Genomic DNA, 11,213 nt, shown 5'->3' with positions numbered 1-11,213 from the left:
TATCTCGCCCGTTGAAGATCTTTACCGAGATAGACCGGAGAGAGCCCTCTCCTGCCCCGTAGGGCTAGCTACGAGGCTAAGTGGTTTGATGTTGCCTTGGAGTTTACCTTTTTCAGCCTGAGGTGAAATTTCAAGCGCTAACAGGTGGTATAACACTTCCTTCCATACAGCAACAAAAATGACCCCATTTATGGCACTTTATGGATATCAGCCAGCATCCATCACATCATATTTAAGAAAAAATTCTAAGTTCAAGCAGTGGAACATCACATCGAACATCAACAACAAGTCCTCCAACTCTTAAAGGATAACCTCGTGTTGGCACAGAATAGAATGAAACAACAGGCAGATCAACATCGCAGTGAAAGAAGTTTTGATGTAGGTGATTGGGTATTCCTACGGCTACAACCATATAAACAAATGTCCCTCAAGCAAGTTAAGAAGGATAATAAATTATCACCAAAGTATTATGGTCCGTACAAGGTATTGTAAAAGATTGGTACTATGGCATACAAATTGGAGCTTCCTGCAGCGTCTTGAGTGCACCCAGTTTTCCATGTTTCATGTTTAAAGAAGGTTATAGGCGACAAGCTCCCAGTTCAAACAATATTACCAGAACTTGACGAGGAAGGAAAAATTATATTGGAACCGGAAGCAGTCACAGAAACAAGAACTCGACAGTTACGAAATCGATCAATTTCGGAGTATCTCATCAAGTGGAAGAACTTATCCGTTGAAGATTCCACATGGGAGGATGAGAATTTTATACAGAAACATCCATAACTACTCAAGCATTGAGGACAACACTTTTTTGAAGGAGAGGGGCATGTTAGGTCCCTATAATACTAGAGATTACCCTATTACTATTGTGGTTGTATCCCTTATTAATATTTTTGAGCCCCTATTGTCCCCATATTTTTATTACTGTGCTCCATAGAATCCCTCTATTATTATTTTTGTGGCTTTATATTATTATTGTTAGGTCGGCTGGGTTATATTGTGACTCCATAGACTCCTATATATAGAAAGGAGGTTTTGTCATTTGTATCATCCAAGAATTGTTCATTTGTGTAATGTAAAGGAGGTTGCCCCCTCGAAAAGGCTGAATTCTAAGGCATTGATCTCTCTTTTCTATCTTTTTGTGCGCTGGTTTCATAATAGTGAGCCACTTGTTTTCTGTGGCCTTTGTAGATCTGTGTCTATGTGATTATGAGCTTTGCGCCCAAACTTCCCTTTTTAGTGCTATTCACTGCTTGTCAGTGTTTCAATTTTTTGTTGGAGCCAATTTTGTGTGTGTTTGTCAGGCCTGTGAATAACGTCTCTGCCCACCATAATTGACGTCTCTACCCACCATTTCAAATATGGCTATAGTTATTCTAGAAACGAAGACCAAAGAAACAATTATTCAATAATATGTGTTCTATCTTATGCACATACCCTTGGCGCTGTATCCCAAAGGTGCAATGTTTCTCCTGTTTAAGGAAGCGTTGTGTTGTAACCTATCTAATCATCAACCATAAAATAAATAAATAAATAAAAATAAAAATTACTTGTACCTAAGTTCAAATATCTAAACAGTGCATGATACTTTTCAACTCAGGTGTAATAACAATTGTAATGTTTCACACTGTATAAACTACTTTTGGACTTAATTATGAGTATAGTCATATGAGTGATTCTCACAACCATATATATATATATGTGTGTGTGTTATGAAACATTTACACTATGTTTAATGCTCAATTTCAACCTTAAACTCCAGCAGATTAATTTGTTTACCTTGAAACCTGGTTTCATATCGAATGAGGATATCTGACATAACTTGGTATGTGATTATGGTTAAACGATTACACAATGTGAAAATATTAGATCATCCAAAAGCTAAGATATGAGCTTAGAACTTTCTTGAGCTTAACATGGGTGGGACTACTTGTAAATCAATTCTAAACACCAAAAATCTAGAGGCCAGAGTTGGTGATGGGACTTACTTTCATATTTCTTGTATCCTCCTACACTATGGGAGTATTGGTGACGCCTCGAGAGATTTAAACATGGGTGAGAGTACTTGTAAATCGATTCCAAACACCAAAACTCTAGAGGTCAGAGTTGGTGATGGGATTTACTTTCATATCGCTTGTATCCTCCTACACTATGGGCGTATGGGTGACAACTCCATAGATTTGAACATGGGTGAGACTACTTGTAAATAGATTCCAAACACCAAAACTCTAGAGGCCAGAGTTTGTGATGGGACTTACTTTCATATTGCTTGTATCCTCCTACACTACGGGCCTATGGGTGATGCCTCCGGATATATTTAAACATGGGTAAGACTACTTGTAAATCAATTCCAAACACCAAGCCTCGATCATCCTATAGTGACAACTGGTCCAGTCTCCACGGCAAGATGAAAGTTCCGTGGACAGTTCAGATCTATTCCTCTGTGGTTAGGGTAACTGACCTACCCTGCCCTCCGTCCAAACCCTCATTCCATTTTGTCAGCGGCTAAGAACTCGCTCTGCAATTTGGTGATTTGTCTCCAGCTTCAGTTATTTCCCACTTCTGCTGTAAGGAGGTAATTTCTCGTACAACTTTGCGTTGGTTTTGGGTTTCTCCTTATTATCGAAGGCAGCTCAGTGATTTTATACTTACTCTAATCTGTATGGTACAGGTTCTCCGTATTCTGTGTTTCGCTCCTCCGGACGGGATAGGTCCATCTTCTTACAACTTATTTTGTGGCTGCAGTGCTTTATACTCGCATACAGGGAGAAACAAAGATTTTCTGTCTGGGGCTTTAAAATGGTAATGAATCCAAGGGCTACTTGGAGTTTTCCAATTGTACGTAAGGTCAACAGGCTTACATCTATTATATTCATTTCTCCCTTTTCTTTATTACAGGTCAGGTGAATCTGCATGCCCAGTCTTGGATTCTTTCTGGAATTCGACGCGGTCCTCCCTTTCTCAAGTACTTGCGTTGTTCACAGGTTCCTTAGGGAATTTAAAGGTTGCATAGCAAAATTTTAAGGCTTTTATGGATGACGTAATTTCTTGTTTTCAGGGTTTGCAGACCCTTGCAGCCCAACTGAGTGTCTATTCCAGCTTATGTGGGGTTGTCGAAATCTCGTTTCTGGATTCAGGGTCTTTCACCCGACTCTTGAGCTCATCCGGGTTTTGCCCATTTATGTTGATTCTTTCCAAGAAATCTCTACAGAAAAAGGTGTTATGTTTAAGAAACTCCTATTTCCACCTCTATAGCATTATAAATGCCCTCTGACATGCGAGGGGAATAGCGTTCGCCCTCTCTCTTCACGTTCACCCTCTCTCTCCACGCTTCATTCATTTGTTCACGTGCTGTCACTCTCACTCTCTCTCTCCAGGCTTCATTCATTTGTTCACGTGCTGTCACTCTCACCCTCTCTCTCCACGCTTCATTCATTTGTTCACGTGCTGTCACTCTCACCCTCTCTCTCCACGCTTCATTCATTTGTTCACGTGCTATCACTTAAAGGACGAGGGGCATTTATAATGCTATAAAGGTGGAAATAGAAGTTTCCTTATGTTTATGTACTAAGTTCCAGTGAATTTTTTCTTTTAGTTGTATAGAGTGTTTATAAGTTTCTTTTTGAAAACCCTGCAACAAAGGAAAGGGTATTTCGAAACCCTTGTATCATATTACATAAAGACAATTTCTATTTATTTTTCCATAAATAGCAGGTGTAGAGCATGTCTAAGAGTTTGTTTTGTTTTTGGAAATTATCCTTATAAACTCGGCTGGTTTATAATTTATCAATATGTTTGAGAATTACTTCCTGGTAATTTTATTATACATTTTTAGTCCAGAATTTGCACTTAGAGTTGGTTAGCAAGCTCTGTATATATTCCACCTGATGAGCTTGGCCCTCTTATTAAACATAAATGTATAAGACTTCCTTACTAGATTTCTACTCATTAACTTGTAACAAAAATAGAAAAATACCTGTCACATTGGACAAACTTGTAGGTAAATGTAATTATTTTCTTTGCTAAGTAAAATCGACCACCCAAAGCGTGAGGTTTCCTGTGGTAAAATTGTAAGTAATTCAAGAACTGAGAAAATGTTTAGAAAAAAGAATTTTAATTTCACATCACCAACCCAAAAGGAGCCGTTTCAGTGATAGTAGTCTTTACCCCTAGAAGTGCCCAATCCCAAATTTCTTAAATTGGGATAATCTGTGGTGACGGGTGAAAAGCTCCGGCCTTTGTCCTTCTGTCAGCTTGTTGAAAGGATTGAATGAAACCGAAGAATGCATTAAGAATGAAATGAAGAGAAGCATGGTTATATTTTTGAAATTGTAAATTAGATTTTTTAAATTTTAATGTGTAAGCTTAACTTTTGATTGGCCATAAATATACCTTCCTTCTTCAATTTCATGTATGTACTTAATAATTAATATTTTCAACTATCAAATTGTTAAATATTTTTAAATTAAAAATTATTTAATAAAAATTATTTTAATTAACCTTAAGTAAAGAAAAGTTAAATACTTTTACCTAAATTTTGGAAAAGGAAAATTCAAACCCGAGAAAAAGTCATTTTTAACTAAATATTTAATAAAATTTATTTTTAACACAAATCAAAATAAAAATAATTTTTAGGTATCTTTTTTTTCTAAATTAAATAAATATTAAGTAAAACTTAACCTTAATATTAAATTATTAATAAACACTTTTTTAGATAGTTTAATTTTAATTCCTACAAAATAGTTTTCATTGCCAACCTTTCTGTGTAAAATTTAAACCTATAACTTAATAAAAACTAACCCCTAACCAGCAATAACAAAAATACATTGCAGACATTATCTTGTTTCCTCACAGATGGCATGGCCCGCTATTAAAATTATTTAAGGCTTAATGGAAATGATTATAAATGAAACCAATGAAAGAACTAAGAACGAAAGGAATATGATTATAAATAAAACTAATGAAAAAACTAAAAACAAAATAAAAGAAATATCGATTCTATTTTCAAAATTGTAAATTAGATTTTTGAATTTTTAATGGATGATATCATCCTTAAAAAATTCCAATATAAAGCAGCATATAAGCCTAATTATAAAACTATTTAATAAAAATAATTATGTTTTATATTAAATATAAAAATGTTGAATGTTCTCACTGAAGAAAAAGTCAATCTTTAACTAAATATAGTTATGTAAGTTGCAATTCAATAAAGATATATGGCTGTGTTCTATATATATAATTGTTTATATGAATTGCAATTTAATAAAATATAGTGGTTTATATATATATATAATTGTTTATAATTAAAAATTATAATTAAAATAAAAGATTATTGTATTGAAAGGTTCTTGAGTTTAATATGAAAAAAATATTGTAAAGTTGTATTATGTAAATATTTTAATTCAATCAAATTAAATAACAATAAAAATAAAAATGAGTATAGAATAAATTATATATATATATATATATATAGTAATTATAATTATTAATTAAAATATTTTGAATATGTTAAATTTCATAGAAATAAAATAAAATAATAATTATAATGATTAATTATTAATAATTAAATCAGTCTAAATCTATCTTAGTTATGGATTTATCAAGAAAATAGATTTGGTTTTGATTCTCTATAGGCTAGATAAATCTACAATTAAAATAGATTTAAATTAATTTAATAAAAAATATTATAATTGATAGTGAGTAAAAAAAAATCAATTTCTAATTAAATAGGTAAACTGTTATTAAAAAAATTATTATTATATTTTATATTTTTTAATAAATTTGGTTTAAAAAAAAAAGAATTTGAATAATTAAATTTGTATAAATAAAATATTTAAAACAAAAACTAAAACTATATTTTTATTTGTATAAAAAATATTTTAAATCAAAAATAATTAAATAAAATAATTTATAACCTAAAAGTAAATAATCAATTTCTATAAATAAAGTTTAAAACCTTGAAACATCAAACTTCCCCGCTCCCTCCGAGAAAACAAAATAAATCTTAAAACTACCCTAACTTTATACAATGCTTTATTGGATAGCACTAACGCATCGTTACGTTTGTTGGTCTAAGTCTAGTCTATTCTACAGTATCTGATCTATTTGGTGCAGCAAGAAGAAATTCGCTGTTAAGAGGAAGAGGAAAAAGAATATTATGGATTTTCTTGCAGTTTTTTTAATGGAGAATGTTTATAGAGTAAATGTTAGCGCAAAATTGTTGGGTTTGGAGGTACTGCATGTTTTTGGAAACGCAAAGTGCATTATTGATTGCATCAATGTTATAGGCAGTTTAATCTTTTTATCTTATCAAACTGGATGCAGGGCATTTTTAATTTGGTGAAGACTTTCCAAGATATTTTTCAGGCATATTTACCGGGAATAAAATTAAGTTGCTAATTTTTTATTAAAAAAAAAAAAAGCATATCTAAGGATCCAGGAAAGTTTCTTTGAAGCATTTGTAAGGATCCAAGAAAGTTTCTTTGAAGCATTTGTACAAGATTCTTTGATAAATGTTGGGAACATAACAGGGAATAAAATTAAGGTGCTAATTTTTTATTAAAAAAAACATATCTAAGGATCTAGGAAAGTTCTTCTTTGAAGCATTTGTACAAGATTCTTTGGTAAATGTTGGGAACATAAATTTTTCTAGGATTGCAATGTTTTTGTTATATTTAGGCCGATAGGCCTTTCCTATGCATCAACTTTTCGTCAACACTTTTACTTTGATGCGTTAGATCAGATGAAACACTTTCAACCGTTGATCTGCAAAACAATGGAAAATCAAGAAAGCACGGAAAATCAAGAAAGCACAAAAGCTCAAAAAAGATTCTATGCAAAAAAAATCAAGAAAGCACGAAAAAATCATAAAAATCAAAGATCGAAAGAAAAAAGCTCAGAAAAGCAAAGATTTTTGAGGATTTTTAATTTTTAGGCCGATAGGCCTTTCCTATGCATCAACTTTTCGTCAACACTTTTACTTTGATCCGTTAGATCAGATGAAACACTTTCAACTGTTGATCTGAACCAGAAAACAAAACAATGGAAAATCAAGAAAGCACGGAAAGTCAAGAAAGCACAAAAGCTCAAAAAAGATTCTATGCAAAAAAAATCAAGAAAGCACGAAAAAGATCATAAAAATCAAAGATCGAAAGAAAAAAGCTCAGAAAAGCAAAGATTTTTGAGGATTTTTTAATTTTAAATGCAATGTATTATTAATTTATTTTTATAATTTAATTGAAATATAAATTTTAAATTTTAAATTTAAAAATTAGTTTAGATTTATTTTTAGTTGTAAGTTTATTATGTGTTAAGAGGGATTTTTTTTGACACTTTGATTTTTTAAGAGTGAAAGAGATTTGATTTTTTTGGCATTTGGTAGATGTAGAGTTAAAATGAATTTAGATTAGTTTAAATATTAACCTTTAAATAACTCACATTAGAGAAAAATACCATGGAAATAAACCATAGATTAAAAATATGATAAGGAAAAACCATGGGTTGGAAAATTTTATATTTTATATTTTAATTTTTAGGCCGATAGGCCTTTCCTATGCATCAACTTTTCGTCAACACTTTTACTTTGATCCGTTAGATCAGATGAAACACTTTCAACCGTTGATCTGAACCAGAAAACAAAACAATGGAAAATCAAGAAAGCACGGAAAGTCAAGAAAGCACAAAAGCTCAAAAAAGATTCTATGCGAAAAAATCAAGAAAGCACGAAAAAGATCATAAAAATCAAAGATCGAAAGAAAAAAGCTCAGAAAAGCAAAGATTTTTGAGGATTTTTAATTTTTAAATGCAAGGTATTATTAATTTATTTTTATAATTTAATTGAAATATAAATTTTAAATTTTAAATTTAAAAATTACTTTAGATTTATTTTTAGTTGTAAGTTTATTATGTGTTAAGAGGGATTTTTTTTGACACTTTGATTTTTTAAGAGTGAAAAGAGATTTGATTTTTTTGGCATTTGGTAGATGTAGAGTTAAAATGAATTTAGATTAGTTTAAATATTAACCTTTAAATAACTCACATTAGAGAAAAATACCATGGGAAAAAACCATAGATTAAAAATATGATAAGGAAAAACCATGGGTTGGAAAATTTTATATTTTATATTTTAATTTTAATTTGACTAAGTCAAAATGTTAAACATTGTAACATCTCTCTAAAATAATTAAATTCAATTTAATTCCATGCTAGCTCCCATCATTTTCCTGCTCAAAAGATAGGCGTTCTCAACACCTTAGCTACTTCGGCGGGCGTTGCAAGTTTATGACGAAAATCACCTTGAAGATGAGAAAACTTACCTCCTGGAAGTTTTTAATAAGAATGGTTATAGTAGGTCTCAAGGTCTTAAGGCTTTTCAAAATGTTGAAAAGGGTCCTAAGAGTAAGATTGACCCCAAGGATTGGTCTTCCGGTGTTCATCTTCCCTTTATTCAAGGGACCACGGATAAAATTGCTAGGATCTTGAGGAAGCATGAGATTCATTCTTCTTTTAGACCTCTTAACACTATATGAAGTTCTCTTCATTTTGTTAAGGACCCGATTAACCCCAAGGATTAGAAGGGTGTTTATATCATTCCCTGTTCTTGTCGAGCTCCTTATATTGGTGAGACCGGTCAATCCATTAACCAAAGGATTTGTGAACATGCTGCCGACATCAGGCATGGAAGGTCTCGCTCCTCCGCTTTGGTAGAGCATGCAGAAAAAACCAATCATCACATCTCCATTGAAGAGGCTAAAGTCATTGCGAGGATTGACCATTTTCATTATCGTAAATTTAGAGAGGCCTTAGAAATTGAAAAAAAAAGACTTGTTAATTTAAATAGAGATGATGGCTGGAGTATCAACAGATGCTAGATTCCTGCGCTTTCTTCCTAAAAAATTGTTTTTATTTATTTATAGATTAATTAATTAATTTTTTTTGTTAATCCCCATATTGCTTAGTTTATGACTCTCTTAAATTATTTTTGGTAATATGAATAGGATTAAACCTTAATATTAATATAATATTATATATAATAATATTCATTAATAAGATTATATAGGGTTATGAATCCTTTCTCACTTGAGGGGGGATGTGAAAAAAAGAGCGATGAGGCTCTGTCGGCAGGAGGACTCGAACCAGGGCAGCCTAGGCCATCGGCCGAGGGTGCTACAGACTAGACCTCATTTTGGATGACGAAGACTAGGAGGTACGGGGTGGGTCAATAGGTTTTCTATGGAGATGGTCCATACAATGGCCATGTAGGCTGTGGGTTGGATCCAGGGTGCTCAATCTGCAAGGATCCCAAGGAATATGTTTACTGGGACAAATTTCATCCAACTGAGAGGGTACAGTGGATGATTGCAGAGGAGGTTTTGGGCGGGGATTCTTCCTTCGTTTCTCCCATGAATCTCAAAGGCTTGATCCAGTACACAAACCCCACCCCTTCCCCCTTTGATCATTTGTTTACGTAATAGATTATACCCTAAATTATTCATTAATCGAGCATGTCCAAAGGTATGAATCAACAATCCAACTGTATATATTTGTGATGCTCACTGGTGCAAATTTTCATTTTTTCACAAATGCGTAATAGCGAATAGATTTACATTAAATTATTCAACGTCCAAAGATATCAATCAACAATCCAGCTGTATAGGTATATGTGTGATGTTTACTGGTGCAAATTTTAATTTTTCACAAAAGCAGAATCGTTGTCAGGGTTTACCGGGAAGAGTTGTGGCAGTGTAGGAAACCAGGCTGATTGAACCAATATCTCTTCTAAAAAAATTCAACAATTCCAATTTAATAATCCTATCGGCCTCTATTTGTACCTTTTGGGACAATTGCTAGTTTATTATTTTTTTTTAAAACATGGTTTTGTATTTTGAAAATGAAATGTGACACTAAATGGCGGCGGTCATCATTGGTAACTTTTTTATAAGACTTATCTCTATGGGATATAAACAGATAATTTATTCTTATAGATTTAAAACTTTTCCATAGTTAGAAAATTGGAGAAATGTTGTATAAAAACTATAAAAAACTTAAAATATCTCTTAATAATAAAAAAAAATGATAACATTAGATTGATTTTTGATATATTTTTTATATATATGTCATTATCTTTTTGTTTTACTTGCATATGACATGATTTATGGTTGTCTTGCAATTTCTAAAAATCTCAGTTTCATATTTGATATGATCCGGCAAGTGATGTACAGATGACTGTCCATTTGTTTTATCTGATGTTTTTGTATGGATCAGCGATGTTGTATCTAATCTCAGTGTCTCTAAATCGTGGCTGCATCTATTTGCGCCAGTTTTTGTATCATCTAGATCTTTTATATTGACTCAATATAATACAATGAAGCTTTTTCTTTCTAAAAAAAAATAATTAATAATAATAATAATAATTAAATTATGATTACATTATCTGACGGCAAAATATCGTGTCTTATCTGTGATTGAAAATTGAATAACTCTTTCCCAACCACCCGAAATAACATCCATTAATAATAATAATAATATGCATTCTATAATGTTTAAAAACAAAACTCTTTTTTTTTTTCTCATTCTCATCCGATCACATAAATAATTGGCTCCGATAAAGCTACTCTTCAACATTGTGAAAGGTATTTTGCCGGAGGATCCAATTTGGTAGAAATAACTGGCCGATTCTTCCGCAGAGAATTTAGTTTGTGCTCTACGATGCCCCTTATGCACCAACAACGAATCAACTCATCATGATATTTGTGCATAATCTCGAGACGTAGGAATTTATTATACATTCAGAGGATTAAAAAAACAGCGCTATAACTTTTTAAGAGATTCGGTTAAGATAGATGGTTTCCCCATATTTTTAATATAGTCATTTATAATAACATAATCGTGATTAAATAAAAAAAGTTCATTTATTTATTTAATGAGTGTTATTTGATCAATAAATTAAATTTCCAAAATTAGAGCCCCCAATAACATTAAGAAATTTTACTAGAAATTAAACCTAAGAAATGAATTAAATATAATTTAAGATCTGTTAATGAAACATTTAAACCCATAAACATAAGAGCGCTACCATTAATATCTAAAACATTTGCCTTACTTTTATGGTTGTCAATTTGAGGTGATAGATGGTCAAATATTGCAAATAGAAATGGTTGAGTGTAGGTTTTGATTTTATATTTAAATTATCTGCAAACTAATTTTTAAAAATA

At 31.8% G+C, this 11,213-nt stretch overlaps 1 long non-coding RNA gene across 1 annotated transcript; it reads left to right on the top strand.

The window, feature by feature from the left end:
* The first annotated feature begins 2,385 nt into the window (after window positions 1-2,385).
* Window positions 2,386-3,202, top strand: LOC149194768 (uncharacterized). The gene is made up of 3 exons (XR_016255115.1): window positions 2,386-2,575; window positions 2,672-2,802; window positions 2,899-3,202. It is a non-coding gene; the product is annotated as an uncharacterized LOC149194768 (long non-coding RNA).
* The last annotated feature ends 8,011 nt before the right edge of the window (window positions 3,203-11,213 follow it).

The sequence above is a fragment of the Pinus tabuliformis genome, chromosome 2_2 (genome assembly GCF_031772625.1).
Source record: "Pinus tabuliformis cultivar Carrire ecotype Pingquan chromosome 2_2, CPIR1, whole genome shotgun sequence".
Taxonomy (NCBI): domain Eukaryota; kingdom Viridiplantae; phylum Streptophyta; class Pinopsida; order Pinales; family Pinaceae; genus Pinus; species Pinus tabuliformis.
The sequence above is the reverse complement of the archived record's forward strand: the minus strand, read 5'-3'. Positions and strand labels throughout refer to the sequence as shown.